The 13995-nt window shown below is 37.6% G+C and overlaps 1 protein-coding gene and 1 non-coding gene across 25 annotated transcripts in view; both read right to left on the reverse strand.

Annotated features, from left to right (window-relative positions):
- CCDC91 (coiled-coil domain containing 91) overlaps nucleotides 1-13995 on the reverse strand; it is a 364937-nt gene that overhangs the window by 32389 nt on the left and 318553 nt on the right. The gene's annotated exons all lie outside the window — the stretch shown is intronic.
- On the reverse strand, nucleotides 8148-8255 carry LOC121039117 (U6 spliceosomal RNA). The gene has a single exon (XR_005794635.1). It is a non-coding gene; the product is annotated as a U6 spliceosomal RNA (small nuclear RNA).

Below are 13995 nucleotides of genomic sequence, written 5' to 3' on the forward strand. Positions count from 1 at the left end.
TTCTTTCTTTCTTTCTTTCTTTCTTTCTTTCTTTCTTTCTTTCTTTCAATATGAAATTTATTGTCAAATTGGTTTCCATACAACACCCAGCGCTCATCCCAACAGGTGCCCTCCTCAATGCCCATCACCCACTTTCCCCTCCCTCCCACCCTCCATCAACCCTCAGTTTATTCTCAGTTTTCAACAGTTTCTCATGGTTTGCCTCCTTCCCTCTCTGTAATTCCCCCCCACCCCATGGTCTTCCGTTAAGTTTCTCAGGATCCACATAAGAGTGAAAACATATGGTGTCTGTCTTTCTCTGCCTGACTTATTTTACTTAGCATAACACTCTCCAGTTCCATCCATGTTGCTACAAAGGCCATATTTCATTCTTTCTCATTGCCAAGTAGTATTCCATTGTATATATAAACCACAACTTTATCCATTCATCAGTTGATGGACATTTAGGCTCTTGCCATAATTTGGCGATTGTTGAAAGTGCTGCTATAAACATTGGGGTACAAGTGCCCCTATGCATCAGCACTCCTATATTCCTTGGGTAAATTCCTAGCAGTGCTATTGCTGGGTTATAGGGTAGGATCTATTTTTAATTTTTTGAGGAATCTCCACACCGTTTTCCAGAGTGGCTGCAAAAGCCTAAGTTTTCTTACGTGTAAAATAGTAACTTACTATGAGGCCTGTTTTAAGGATTAAATAAGATAATGCATATGAAATAGTGACTGGTAAACTATGCACACTGAATAAATGATAGTTATATTGAACATCTGTTGCTTTTTGGCTTCCAGCATCTTAGTTCTCCCTCTTAACGGCAACTTGAACTCCATTTGGGGATTTAATTCTTACCCCTTGGATTTAGTACGGTGGACTGTAATTAGGTGTCTTGCCCTCTCCTAGCCAAAGGGCAGGCATGTAACCGAAACCAACCCAGTCAGATTCTCCTTCTCTGGAATTTATATACCGAGTGGAGAAACAACACAGAAAAAGGTAAGTTTTGTCCATTCCTGGTAATGCTACCCTGACCAGTTTATTTTTCACTGTAACACCATTGTTAACATTGCTGCCTCTGAATTCCCAAAGGTGATTTATTTATCTTGCCATGCCAATGTCTGGTGTATAGCCTTCCATCAATTCCATAAGCCTCTGATAACCTTTCAACAAAATCCCTTTTCCTAAAGTTAGCCTGATCCAGGTCTATTGCTTGTAACCAAAAAAACTCTCTATACACCAGCTATATCTGAAATCTGCATAAATTATCTAATCTAATTGATATTTAATTATAGTAAGTGCAAATAAGATTTAGTGACTTCTTTCTGCTTTCAGAAATACGTTTTATCATTGATTTGGCTTTTGGTTTTAGCCCTAATACATATCCCCACACAGTGAAGTCTACATAGGAACTGAGGACTGTTTACCTAAAAGAAAATTCTGTGGAGCAAAGGTGCTGTTTAAGCAGTCATCTCTGTTTGCTCTCTGTTGGAGCACTTCTTGGTAGGGCTTCAAGAAATACAAGGCAAGTGAAAAGAAACTGAATGTCTGATTGATGTCTGATTGCCTGAGTCCACAATTCTATAGGCTTACCTGAGATCTTAAATAAGAATCTTTTAAGATACAGAGGCTTTCATTATTTTTGGCTTTCCTTCTGTGACTTGGATGTGGTTGCTCTTTGGGTATAGCTATGGGTCAGATTCTGTGTGGTCAATCTGAATCTGCAATTACTGGCATCCAGGGTCAGAGGAGAGGGGTGTAGCAGCAGTGAAAGTGCATGTTTCTTAAACAAGGAAAGAAATGAATAATCACTTTGGTTTTGCTTTACAGATGCTTTGATCCACTTCATTTTTCACTGTGGGAAGACAGAATGGCAATCTCTGAGTTGCTTTAGCGTTCACTTCCCAGAATGAATCTTTCAAGGCCATGGAGTATCATGCCTCTGTCAGCGGGGCTGCATTATGAACAAGCCATTAAGATGGCATTTCAGTGCAGGGCACAGAAATAATATTCTTTGCCATCACTCAGTGTACAAAATTTGGAGCTCCACTCATTTGCCTGCACTTCAGAGCAAACGATTCTAAGGGCAAACGGTAAGAGTTCTTTGAGCAGGAAAGTTTGGAAAACTTAAGTAGGTAGTTAAGAAGGTCAAAGATTTCCTTGTTCTTACAGAATAATTATGCCCAATTCCAGTTTTTTTGTGAAAAAACAGGGGAAAAGAAGTCCATTAATGGATACCAAAATGGGCAACAGTTCCTATCTTCAGTGTTACTGAAGCAGCCTTTACCGACTGTAGTGCGTACAGTTTAGGGTGTTCTACAGCACCATGACCAATTGGTCATTCTGCAGCAAGTTTCCAAAACTAAAATGGCAGGTTAATTTATAGTCTTAGTGAAGCTGTTCTGCTAAACTTCACTGAAGTCGATTACCTGCCCCACAGGGCATTTTTTCTTGATCTACATATGATGAGTGAAATACATGCATAAGAATCTTCTAAGTGACATAAACATTTCCATGCATATAGTTCAATAATTAGTTCAAAATCTTCCTAAAAAAAAAAACCCACCTAACTTATAGAAGGCATGGAAATATTTAGTGATTACATAATTTATTCATCTTCCTAGGAAATACTTTACCCCCCTCCCCCCGGTGGTAAAGAAGCAACTAATTCAGGGTGGTCTTTGATTATTCTTTCCTCTCAGTTGTATGCCCTCTTTTCTCAACCTACTAGTTAGCAATTCTACATTTTGTACAGTCTAAGGATGCTCGTTGCAAGGGATTTATTTATATCATGGATTGTGCTATATTGAACACATAGTGGAACTCATCAATTAAAGATTGCTGCAGTGACAGTTTCAGCAACATGTCTTATGGTAATATATATATCCTTCCTTATTCTTAAGAAACATTCAAGTGTCATCAATTATTTCAGTGGGTATTTTTTAAGCCAGAATCTAATTTTAAAATTTATAGTCTAGTTCAAAACATGCTATGAAATTTAGAAAGTGCTAATTTCAACCATGAACACAGAGTAATGTTCTTCAGTGTGAAGCTGCATCTAATCATTCGTTCACTTCTCATGGGGAGCAGAGGAATGAGGCATCTCAGTGATTCCCACTATTCCCTACATAAAACTCTACTAGCGGTTTGTCACCAGAGACCAGATGAATGCTAACTACTTTTATGAAGTTATAGGATGTATGTAGATGTAAGATATAGCTACTCTGTATCTATAGGGTTTTTTGGTTCTAAGCAATAGAATTGGATCAGGATAACTTTAGAAAAAGAAATTTTGTTGAAAGGATACCAGAGGCTTGCATAATTGATGGGAGGCCATTGCCCAGACATGGGAATGGACAAGCAAAGTTTTTCTCCTTTCATTAAATTGACATTTTTCAGTTCAAGTACAATAAGCTAAAACATTCACTACCTTGCATATTTTACTACTTTTGAGAATTTTCTTTTTCCTTAGTTTAAATTTTTTTTTTTCAACGTTTATTTATTTTTGGGACAGAGAGAGACAGAGCATGAATGGGGGAGGGGCAGAGAGAGAGGGAGACACAGAATCGGAAACAGGCTCCAGGCTCTGAGCCATCAGCCCAGAGCCCGACACGGGGCTCGAACTCACGGACCGCGAGATCGTGACCTGGCTGAAGTCGGACGCTTAACCGACTGCGCCACCCAGGCGCCCCTCTTTTTCCTTAGTTTAAATCAGAGGCTGCTATATTATAGCTAAGGAAAGTAAGAGATGGCACCATGCTTTTAAAAATATGATTCCACTGAACTAATACTGGGTGTCAATCCTAGAATGGTCCTCTGTCACAATGCTGCTTGCTGAGAACTACAACCAGTTCAGGTGACTAATTCTTATCTGAATATATCGTTTCTGTGGTGTAAACTTGTTGGAAGACAGGTAAAATTGTTTTAAGGGTTTACCTGAGATGACAATTTGGGGTCTTTAAGTAATGGGGAAAAGCATACAGGAGTCTACACTTGACTTATGGGATAATGAATACTTAAAGGCATGGACATACGGAATTCTGCCTCCATTTAAGAAAAATGGAGAGAAGAATGCCATGTCTTTCAGATAATGCATAGATAACAAATAAAATAATTTAAAATATGCCCCCAAAATAAATAAGGCAATTTATATATTTAAAAGTAGTTGATTCAATACAAACTTTACTCTAGAGGCCTTAGTCTTTACACTGTACTCAGATAAGTAACATCCATTTCTGATTCCGAATTAGGTGCTCATATTATTGTCACTTGTGACTTCTACGCTTGGTTGTCCTTCATTTCTTTTTTCTTATCTAAATTCCAACACTTCTTATCAGTCAGAGGTGTATTTAGCTGTGTGAAACAGAAATCTGACAAACAGTGGCTTAAAGAAGAATTTATTATTTAATGCACCATGGTCTCTGGGAGTAAGCCGTCCAGAGCTGGTAAGCAGTCCAGGAACAGACTATTTTCTTGCATGGGGTTCTTTTGTGTGTGTGTGTGTGTGTGTGTGTGTGTGTGTGTGTGTGTGTGTGTGTGTGTATAGTTCCCTTTGATCATAAGATGGCTGTTGCATCCTCAAGTATTAGTTTATGTACTAAACAGGAAGGAAGTGAAAGGAAAAGCAAAGCATACTTGCCAAAGGAGTGTGCCAGTTTTTACTAAAAAAAGAAACTTCTTAGAAACCTCACTCAGTAGACTCTTTAGCACCTCAGTGGCCAGAACTGGGTTATGTGGCCACTAAAGACTGAAGAGGAGTTTGAGGAGGAGGCTGTTTGTGACTGTATACACTGCTGCCTTTAAAAACCCTGGAATCCTATTAACTCAGCAGGAGGAGAGACTTTATTTTATGTAGGTAATTAGCACTGTTTGCCACAATTCTGCAGTGCTAGATGAAGAACTATGGTCTTTACACAGTCGGCCCTGTTTCTTCACGTTCCCTTCTCTGAACATTCCGAGCAATGATAGGCTGAGTCATGTATTACAACAATTGTGTGCTGCCTTGTACAATGCACTCATTTTAAAATATGTATTTAGACTCATCATCCCATAAGTTCTCAAAAATGAGTGTCAGATTTCATAATACTTCTGCATCATATAAATATGATATTTGACTTACTAATGAATTTACTCATGAATTTCATCTCAATCCTGTTCTCTAGAAAAGTAAATAGCTTATCATTGTTGCTCTAAAAGATATTTCATTTTTTGACTACTCCCAAAGCAATCTAGCTATCTTCTAAATTGCTTTAAGAGTCTTACTGGCTCTCTGCTATAGTTCCTAAGCTTATAGCTTTCCAAACAACATTACAACAATAAAACCAAACAAATGAGAAAAAACACCATCCTGTGTTATATCAAAGGTCTTAAGGAGTGAGGTATATTTTAAAATAACTTGAAACTTAGCACTGAAGTAACTGTGGTACAAATCAATTATGACAACTATTTTGCATCTGTTTCCATCTTCATTTTCTCTCTCAAACATGTCTTCCAATTAAGAGAAATGAAACAATAAATAGAGAGTCTTCAACAAACAGTGCAACTTTCTCAATAAATAAGTGCTCTCCTTACTATAATGGCTCTCTAAAAAATCTTTATGGTTATCTTTTCTTAGACATAAGTGTGGAAAAGACCACTGGTCTAAAATAGAACCTCCATGGCCCAACAAAATGGTTATTTCTTAATTTATGAATATATTGTATTTTTCTAGGAATATGTTATACATGTTATGAAATATGTACTATTTAAAAAAGGCTAATGCAATTGAATAATGCTTCCTTGTATTTGAAAATCTTGATATAGCAATTTGACTCTAGATGTAGTTTAACACTTATTTTTATTTTTTTAATTTGAGAGGCAGAGAGAAAGAGAGAGAGAGAGACAGAACATGCATACAAGCAGAGGAGAGGAGCAGAGGGAGAGGGAACAAATCTTAAGCAGGCTCCACGCTCAGCACAGAGCCTGACATGGGGCTCGATCTCACGACCGTGAGATCATGACCTGAGCCAAAATCAAAAGTCGGATGTTCAACCGACTAAGCCACCCAGGTACCCCAACACTTGGTTTCAATGGCTGTCAGAGCTGAAAAAGATACCTCAAAATAATATGTAGGTGAAATCTGAAACACAGCATAGTTAACTCTACTTATTAAATCATGAGGCTCATTTTCCAATTTCCAGAGTTTAGTGAAATTTTGAAAACACTGAATTGAGTATTGTATGACACTAAAAATCTGTGAAAAAGTTGTAGTATTTTTACTGTTATGTTTGGTGTTTTCAGGAGATGAGAGAAGAAATAGGAGGCAAGATGACGTAGAGCCCTATAGGCCACTGCAATGACTCTGGTTTTCCTCTGAGTGACATGGACTCATTTCAAGATTTTATACAGAGGAGTGATATAATCTGACTGAAGTTTCAAAAAGGACTTTTCAGTGCAAGTGTAGAAGTAAAGATACCAGTCAGGGCGCCTGGGTGGCTCAGTTGGTTGAGTGTCCGACTTTGGCTCAGGTCATGATCTCAGAGTTTGTGAGTTCCAGCCCCACGTCAGGCTCTGTGCTGACAGCTCAGAGCCTGGAGCCTGCTTCAGATTCTGTGTCTCCCTCTCTCTCTGCTCCTTCCCTGTTCACACTCTGCCTCTCTCTCAAAAAATAAACAAAGATTTAAAAAAAATTAAAAAAAAAAAAAGAAGTAAAGATACCAGTTAGGAGGTTTGTGTAGAAGTCCAGGCAAGAGCTGACAGTGGCTTGGGCAGTGGTGAAAGCAATCGAAGTGGTCAGAATCTGGATATATATTTTTTTTAATTTTTTTTAATGTTTATTTTTTCTTGAGAGAGAGAGAGAGAGAGACAGCGAGCAGGGGAGGGGCAGAGAGAGAGGGAGACAGAATCCCAAGCAGGCTCCGTGCCGTCAGCACAGAGCCTGATATGCGGCTTGAACCCATGAACCATGAGATCATGACCTGAGCCGAAACCAAGAGTTGGATGCTTAACCAACTGAGCCATCCAGGCGCCCCAGAATCTGGATATATTTTAAAGATAGATATCCCTATGTATTAGATATAGGGAGAGAGAAGTAATTCTTAAAGTTTTAGCTTACACATCATTATGTTGAGAAGGATTCTCTGATCCACTAGGACTTCATTAGGTCATCTTTCCAGGTGCTTCGATAGCACCCTGTGCCACTTCTGTCTCAGCACTTTCACATGGGTGGCAATTTCTGGTTTTCCCCAGACTTCAGTTTTTCCAAGACTATAATCCTTGGAAGTGTAGACATCATGTCTATCTTACTTATAGTATATACTTAGTATATAAATATTAAATCAGCAATTGTTAATGAGTGAATAGAATATGTAAAATCTATACAGTAGAAATCGGTAATACTCTGTTGGCAATAAAAATGTTGGGAAATTTTTTATTGGTATAATATTGTACAAAATCTTATTTTTCAACAGTGCTACATCACCAATTCTATCAAACAGTTCATAATCACTTATATTTTATTATGAACTATTGTAGTTAACAGCCAAATTATGGGAAGAGTCCAAATGTCCATCAACTGATGAACGGATTAAGAAGATGTGGTATACAATGGAATACTACTTGGTGATAAAAAAAAAGAATGAAATTTTGTCATTTGCAACAATGTGGATGGAACTGGAGCGTATTATGCTAAATGAAATATATCAGTCAGAAAAAGATATCATATGTTTTCACTCATATATGGAATTTGAGAAAGTTAACAGAAGACCATAGGGGAAGGGAGAGAAAAATAAGTTACAAACAGAGAGGGAGGCAAACCATAAGAGACTCTTAAATACAGAGAACAAACTGAGGGCTGATGGAAATGGGGGGGGGGGTTGGGGAGGCGGGAAAATGGGAGATGGGCACTGAGGAGGGCACTGAGGAAGGCACTTGTTGGGATGAGCACTGGGTGTTGTATGTAAGGGATGAATCATGGGAATCTACTCCCGAAGCCAAGACTACACTGTATACACTGTATGTTAGCTAAAATGACAATAAATTATTAAAAACAAACAAACAAAAATTCCTGTAGTTAAATCATAGTATATTCTTTAGCAGATGGTAGTAGCTCTTGAAAGACTTTATCAAGGGCATCTAATATTTTTCACAGCCTAATGTATGAGAAAGTCTTAAGAACCTACAGCATATATGAGAATTGCTGATTTTATTTCATGTGTCATCCTTGCACAGGGACCATGCTAATCTTCTCTGTTTTGTTCCAGTTTTAGTGTATGTGCCGCTGACGTGAGCACTGACTGCTTTAATTTAAAAAATTTTTTTTTCAACGTTTATTTATTTTTGGGACAGAGAGAGACAGAGCATGAACGGGGGAGGGGCAGAGAGAGAGGGAGACACAGAATCGGAAACAGGCTCCAGGCTCTGAGCCATCAGGCCAGAGCCCGATGCGGGGCTCGAACTCGCAGACCGCGAGATCGTGACCTGGCTGAAGTCGGATGCTTAACCGACTATGCCACCCAGGCGCCCCTTTAATTTTAAATGTGAAATTGGCCAGACCGTACACTATTAGACACTAATAGGTTGAGTGTAGAAATAAAACAATTACAGCTTCAGGGATGGAAGTTGGGAACATTCCTGTGCTGACTGTTGATAATGCAGTTCAAATCTCTATGGAATAGATCTACTGACAATCCTTTGTTACGTTTTTCTTAGTTTTGTACAGTATATACATATTCTGAGAAAAAGTTATTGAAACAGAGCTTTAAAAGCCCAAAGCAAATGGGTAGCACAGCTTTTCATGATTCAAAACCTGGTAATGGTATTAATTTCACTCTTCACATATCCTTTGTGCTTGCTATGTATCTGCTTAGAAGGGAATTAAAAGTATACTTAGCCAATGGTACCTATCTCTAAGTGTCTCAGGGTGATTTTACCATGGTGAGTTTACTACATTGAAGGACTGGTTTTTAGCTGTGGAGGTAAAGACCTCAGATTTCCACAATACTAACTAAGCACAAATCTTTCTCTCAAAAGAGTCACAGTAAGTCAAGTTCACCAGACTGTATAAAAACTTCCCTGTGTTGTAAACAAGTCATAATCAGAAAGCTGCCTAATAAGCAGAGGATCTAAACAAATGGAGTTATATCACATAAATGTTTAATGTCATTTCTTCATGAAACAGAATTTTCTTTTCTTTTTATTTTAAAATTCTAATTTATTTATTTTGAAAGCAAAATAGCGAGAGCAAGAGAATCCCAAGCAGCTTCTGCACTGTCAGTACAGATCCCAACGTGGGGCTCAAACTCACAAACCATGAGATCATGACCTGAGCTGAAGTTGGACACTTAACTGACTGAGCCACCCAGGTGCCTCAAAACAAAATCTTCTTGAACATCTGCTGTGTGCCAGGCTTACTCTGAGATACTGAGAATACAGTGGTGAACAAAATAGACAAGATACTTTAATGAGGGAGATAGGACAATTAATACAGATTTTTGTCTGTTTTTTTTTAATTGATGCATCTCTAGTACTTAGAGTACTTCCTAGTAGATATTAGGTGGCTGATGCTATTTGATGACTGAATGAAAAATGCAATATAAACTATTAAAATAGTTTCAGATAATGTTATATACTAAGAAGAAAATAAAATGGAATCATGATACGATAAAGTAATGTTAGTAGAAGAGAGAGTAGCTTGCCGAGATTGGTTTATTTGGTAGATTAGATTACTGTTTGGCAACCATTAACCCATTCTTTTTCTCCACCTCCTTGGGAGGATTAGTTTTCCACTCCACTGATGTTGAATTTGACTGGGCAACATGGTTAGCCTAGTACTGGGTGAAATGTACTTTTCTTCCTTTTGACCTTGGGCTTGGCCATATGACTTGCTTTGGCCGACAAGATGTCAGAGGTGATACAGTCAAAAACTTGTTCACATTCTTGGGTTTCCCCTCTTGCACTTCTGCCATCGATGTAAGAAGAACATGCCTTGGATAGCCCATAATAGATACCCTCTGACTTTTAGAAACTCTGCTGAAATGGTTTAATTTCTTTCACTAAATTCAAAAACTTTGATTCTTGAAAGTCTATGCTATTTTCATTAATCTGTTGACTACTAATGTCGAGTCTTAAACATGAAAGAAATATGAGTGAACAAGTTGCATTTTGGTGGGAGAGTTGAAAGGAAGGGACTTTTACTAACTATTAAAGTACACAATAAAAAAAGGTAGATGTAAAACTTCTTTTTTTATTAACAGGATTTTTTAGTAATTTAACCACTAAAATCAACTAAGAGCAGAAGGACAGCATGTTTGTTTAGTCCAGTGGCTAAGCTCCACCCCAGACAAGATATTTTCATTTTCAACACATGATACATAAGAAGAGGAAAATGTGAACCACAGGAATGGAATAAATATTGAGGACAAAAGCAAAGTGTTGAATATATTATAGTCACACTAAATCTTAAATGAATAAGCACTCTAAACTATAAAGGAAAAACTAAGCAACAAAGTTATTTTATATGCCAAATGTCCCCACAGATGAATAAAAAGCAGACATTAAAATTCTTGTAAAATGGCAAAGAAACTATGATTAATATGTTCCTGGTACAAGGTAATGATCACATTATGCATGTGAAAAATATGAAAATTTGAAAAATCTTGGTGTCAAGAATAGTGGGATCATTTAATGAATCGATCCCAACATACACTGAATGTTGGATATAGGATTTATCCTAAAATATTGTACTTCAACTCCAATGTTCAGAAAATTATCTAGGCTGGAAAACATTATCTGGAAAAGCCTCAAATGGATTGGAGGGATCTAATGTTGAAACTTACTAGTATAATAATGTTCTGACTGGCAGCCAGGGTTTGGGCAGCCATAATCTTCTATAGCCCACAATCTCAAACAAAGACAGAAGTAAAAAGGATCCGTGAAAATAGAACAAAACCTATATATTTATTACACAGTTAGGGACTAAAGATTCTCCTTTTTCAGACTCAGAACATATGTGACTTAAATACGAGAAAGAGTACTTTGTTATCTAGTTTCTTATTTTCTTTAGTTTCTTCAGAGTTGAAAAACATAGCAGAGGTCATGGATAACAGGCCTGACAGCAAGAAAATGGAGAGGATTTAGAAGAAATAGATCCACTGATAAGAGCGTGAAGTAAATACAGAGAACAAAGATGTTTCCAAGGACACAAGAGACAACTAAAATTTAATCTAGGTGAATTACAAGTTAATCAAGTTCTTTCTATTTCAGGAATCTTTGTGGCCATCACTCTATGAAAACAAGTACTATAATTAATGTATAAAAGATGTCCCTAAATTACCAAAGGTAAAAATTGTTGGTTAACGCAAGAACAAATTTAATCACTAAAACTTAAAAAAAAATCTATTTATATATATCTTCTAAAACTATCTATTTTTAGCACAAATACATGGAACAAAAACCTTATCTATCCAAATACTGCATATCCTCTGAATAGTGTCACATCACTTAGGCGTAACTGTAGAAACCTCAGATTATTTGAGAAAGTATGAACTTGTGGTGTCCAAGTGGCAAACTTTCTACAAGATGTCTGATGAACCTGGCGACTGCTAAAGTCCTGATTTAGTAAGAATGAAACCCATGTAGTTTGACTTCAAAGGATCAGATTTAGAATTAGCCATGAGACTAAAAAGCTGGAAAAATATTTCTACAGTAACCATAGCAACTTGGAAAAAATTCCCAAAATATGTAGTGGCCATTTATAATGTTCTCTGATTTTTGATACCCTTCCTGTGTTTGATGAATTTCTAGCCTTATGAGGTATGACTCCCCTAGGTAAAACTCAGAAAACTTAGTTATCTAACCTGCTCTACTCCCAAGGCTCTGCTAATCAGAGTTGACTGTAATAGACTTTGATTCAGAAAGAACAAGAGGAAGGAAGCTCTGTAGATCAACCATTTTGCTTGTATGGATGAGACACATTCAACTGTTGGATATTGCAATGGTTGCATTAAGCAATGGGTTCTTTTGGTGCTTGGTGGGAATGTTGCAGCAAAGAAGGACTTATCTTTGAACAAGTTTGTGGTGTAGTTTTGGTATTGTTTCCGGAAGCTTAACCTTCATCCTGGTTCTCCAGCTTTCAACAATTTGGTCAACTATTCAATTTCCTTTTAATAAGCTTTTTTACTGTTTAAGTAGCCAGAAAAACCCCGATTGACACTAAATGGCTACTAAGCAGCGGCTGAAGGCAATGTAACCTCAGGAATATCAGAAAGATCTATGGTTAGTTCTGGCTCTCTAAGGGCTGATGGCTCTAAAATTCCAGCCAGTTTTCTGAAAGAGAAAAAAAATTAAAAAGCAACATTTGGCAGCCTGCATAGTAGCAAAGTAAAAAATTATTACCTACAGTCACTTGAAATGAAGTGATCAATGAAGGCAAGACTTCAGAAGATCCAGAGACTACTAATATGGAACAACAATATAAAGAGTATGAAGAAGACAAAATTACTTGCTTTTATTTCCATAGCACAGCTTTAAAAAAGATAATGAAATGTTCACAATTCTAAATTCTCAGTTCAAGACAAAAATCGCAGCGAAGAACTATTCCCTAATGCTCCCAGGGAAGGAAAAGCCAGCACTGGTGGACAACACTGTCCATTTCTTATAGACCAGAAGTGCTCATGCTGCTTTCCATGGAGTTGAGTTGTAATCAGAATGCTTTGGGCCACACTGACCATTGGCTTTGGCTACTTGATCAAATGATCCATATAACAGATAGGCATCAAAAAACTCCAACTTAATAAAATTATAAGATTCCCAGGTTTAATGAAGAGATGCCTGTCTTGAGCCACTACAACAAAAATTTGTAACATTTTTTCCAATTTCTAGTCCTGTCAATTATTTGCAGACTCAGAGCTTTCTGAGCAAAGAAGAGAACGCAAGTTCCTAAAGATATAGCTTGTAATGACATCAGAGGTGTAAACTGTAAACTGTGAGCTTGGCCTTTCTCATCAAGGTAACTGCACTGAAGAAAGGGAAATACCAGGTCTTTTGAGTACTGTTCTATAACAGCTCTGAACTAATCCTAAAAAACAAGGGACCTAGAATACCACTGTGGATTAGTGGTCACAAAGGATGATTGTAGGAATAAAATGATGACTGGAGTTTTACCCTGAATCTGCCTCACATTCAGCCCACTAGGACCTTAAGCACACAGAGTATACAAATGGCACTGGAGAAGGATAGTAGATTACCAGAGGCTTCATCAGATAGTGATTTCATAAGCAGCTGCTATTGCAGATGTACATTCTTTACTCAAGCTCTCAGCACCAGGTATATGACTATTAATCTGCAAATAATTTTTTTTCCTCTTTCCCAACAGAGAGAGAACACCTGTAACAGCTGCTTTCATAGAGCAATAAACCATTCTATCTTAGGGTTATATAAATTATTTGGCTCTGAACTGCAATATATTTCACAAAGACCATTACTGTCTCGCCAAAACATAGGAGAACTATATTGATGACATTATGTCTCCAGGACCTGGAAAGCTGGAGGTAATAAGTATTCAGGATTCTTTGTACAGATATGTTAAACACATCTGTAAGTCTAATAGAAGTGTAGTAAGGTGGGAGACACATTATATGAATATATAAGAGCTACACCTCGGTGAAGTTTCTGAGGGCCCAGTGATCTTAAGCATATCAGGATAACCTCTACAAAGTTAAAAGTAACTGTGCCTTGTGCCTCCTGCCACCAAGAAAGAGGCGCAGTGGCATGTGTCTTTTGAAAGTAATATGTATCACATTGGGAATCTTGCTTTGACCTATTTATAAAGTGACCTGAAAGCCCACAGCTATGAGTGGGCACAAGAGGAAAAAGGAGCCCTCCTAGTTAATCCGGGCTACAGAGTATCTACCTGGCCTTCATGATCTACTGATTCAATGTACTTAGAACTGCCAATATTTTATCCGAATGCTAGATGGAGCCTGTGGCAAGTTCTGATTGAGGAATCCCAACTGAGATCTCTAAAGTTTTGGA

This window comes from Herpailurus yagouaroundi, unplaced genomic scaffold (assembly GCF_014898765.1).
Source record: "Herpailurus yagouaroundi ecotype Mexico unplaced genomic scaffold, PumYag 166, whole genome shotgun sequence".
In the NCBI taxonomy this organism is placed as follows: Eukaryota; Metazoa; Chordata; class Mammalia; order Carnivora; family Felidae; genus Herpailurus; species Herpailurus yagouaroundi.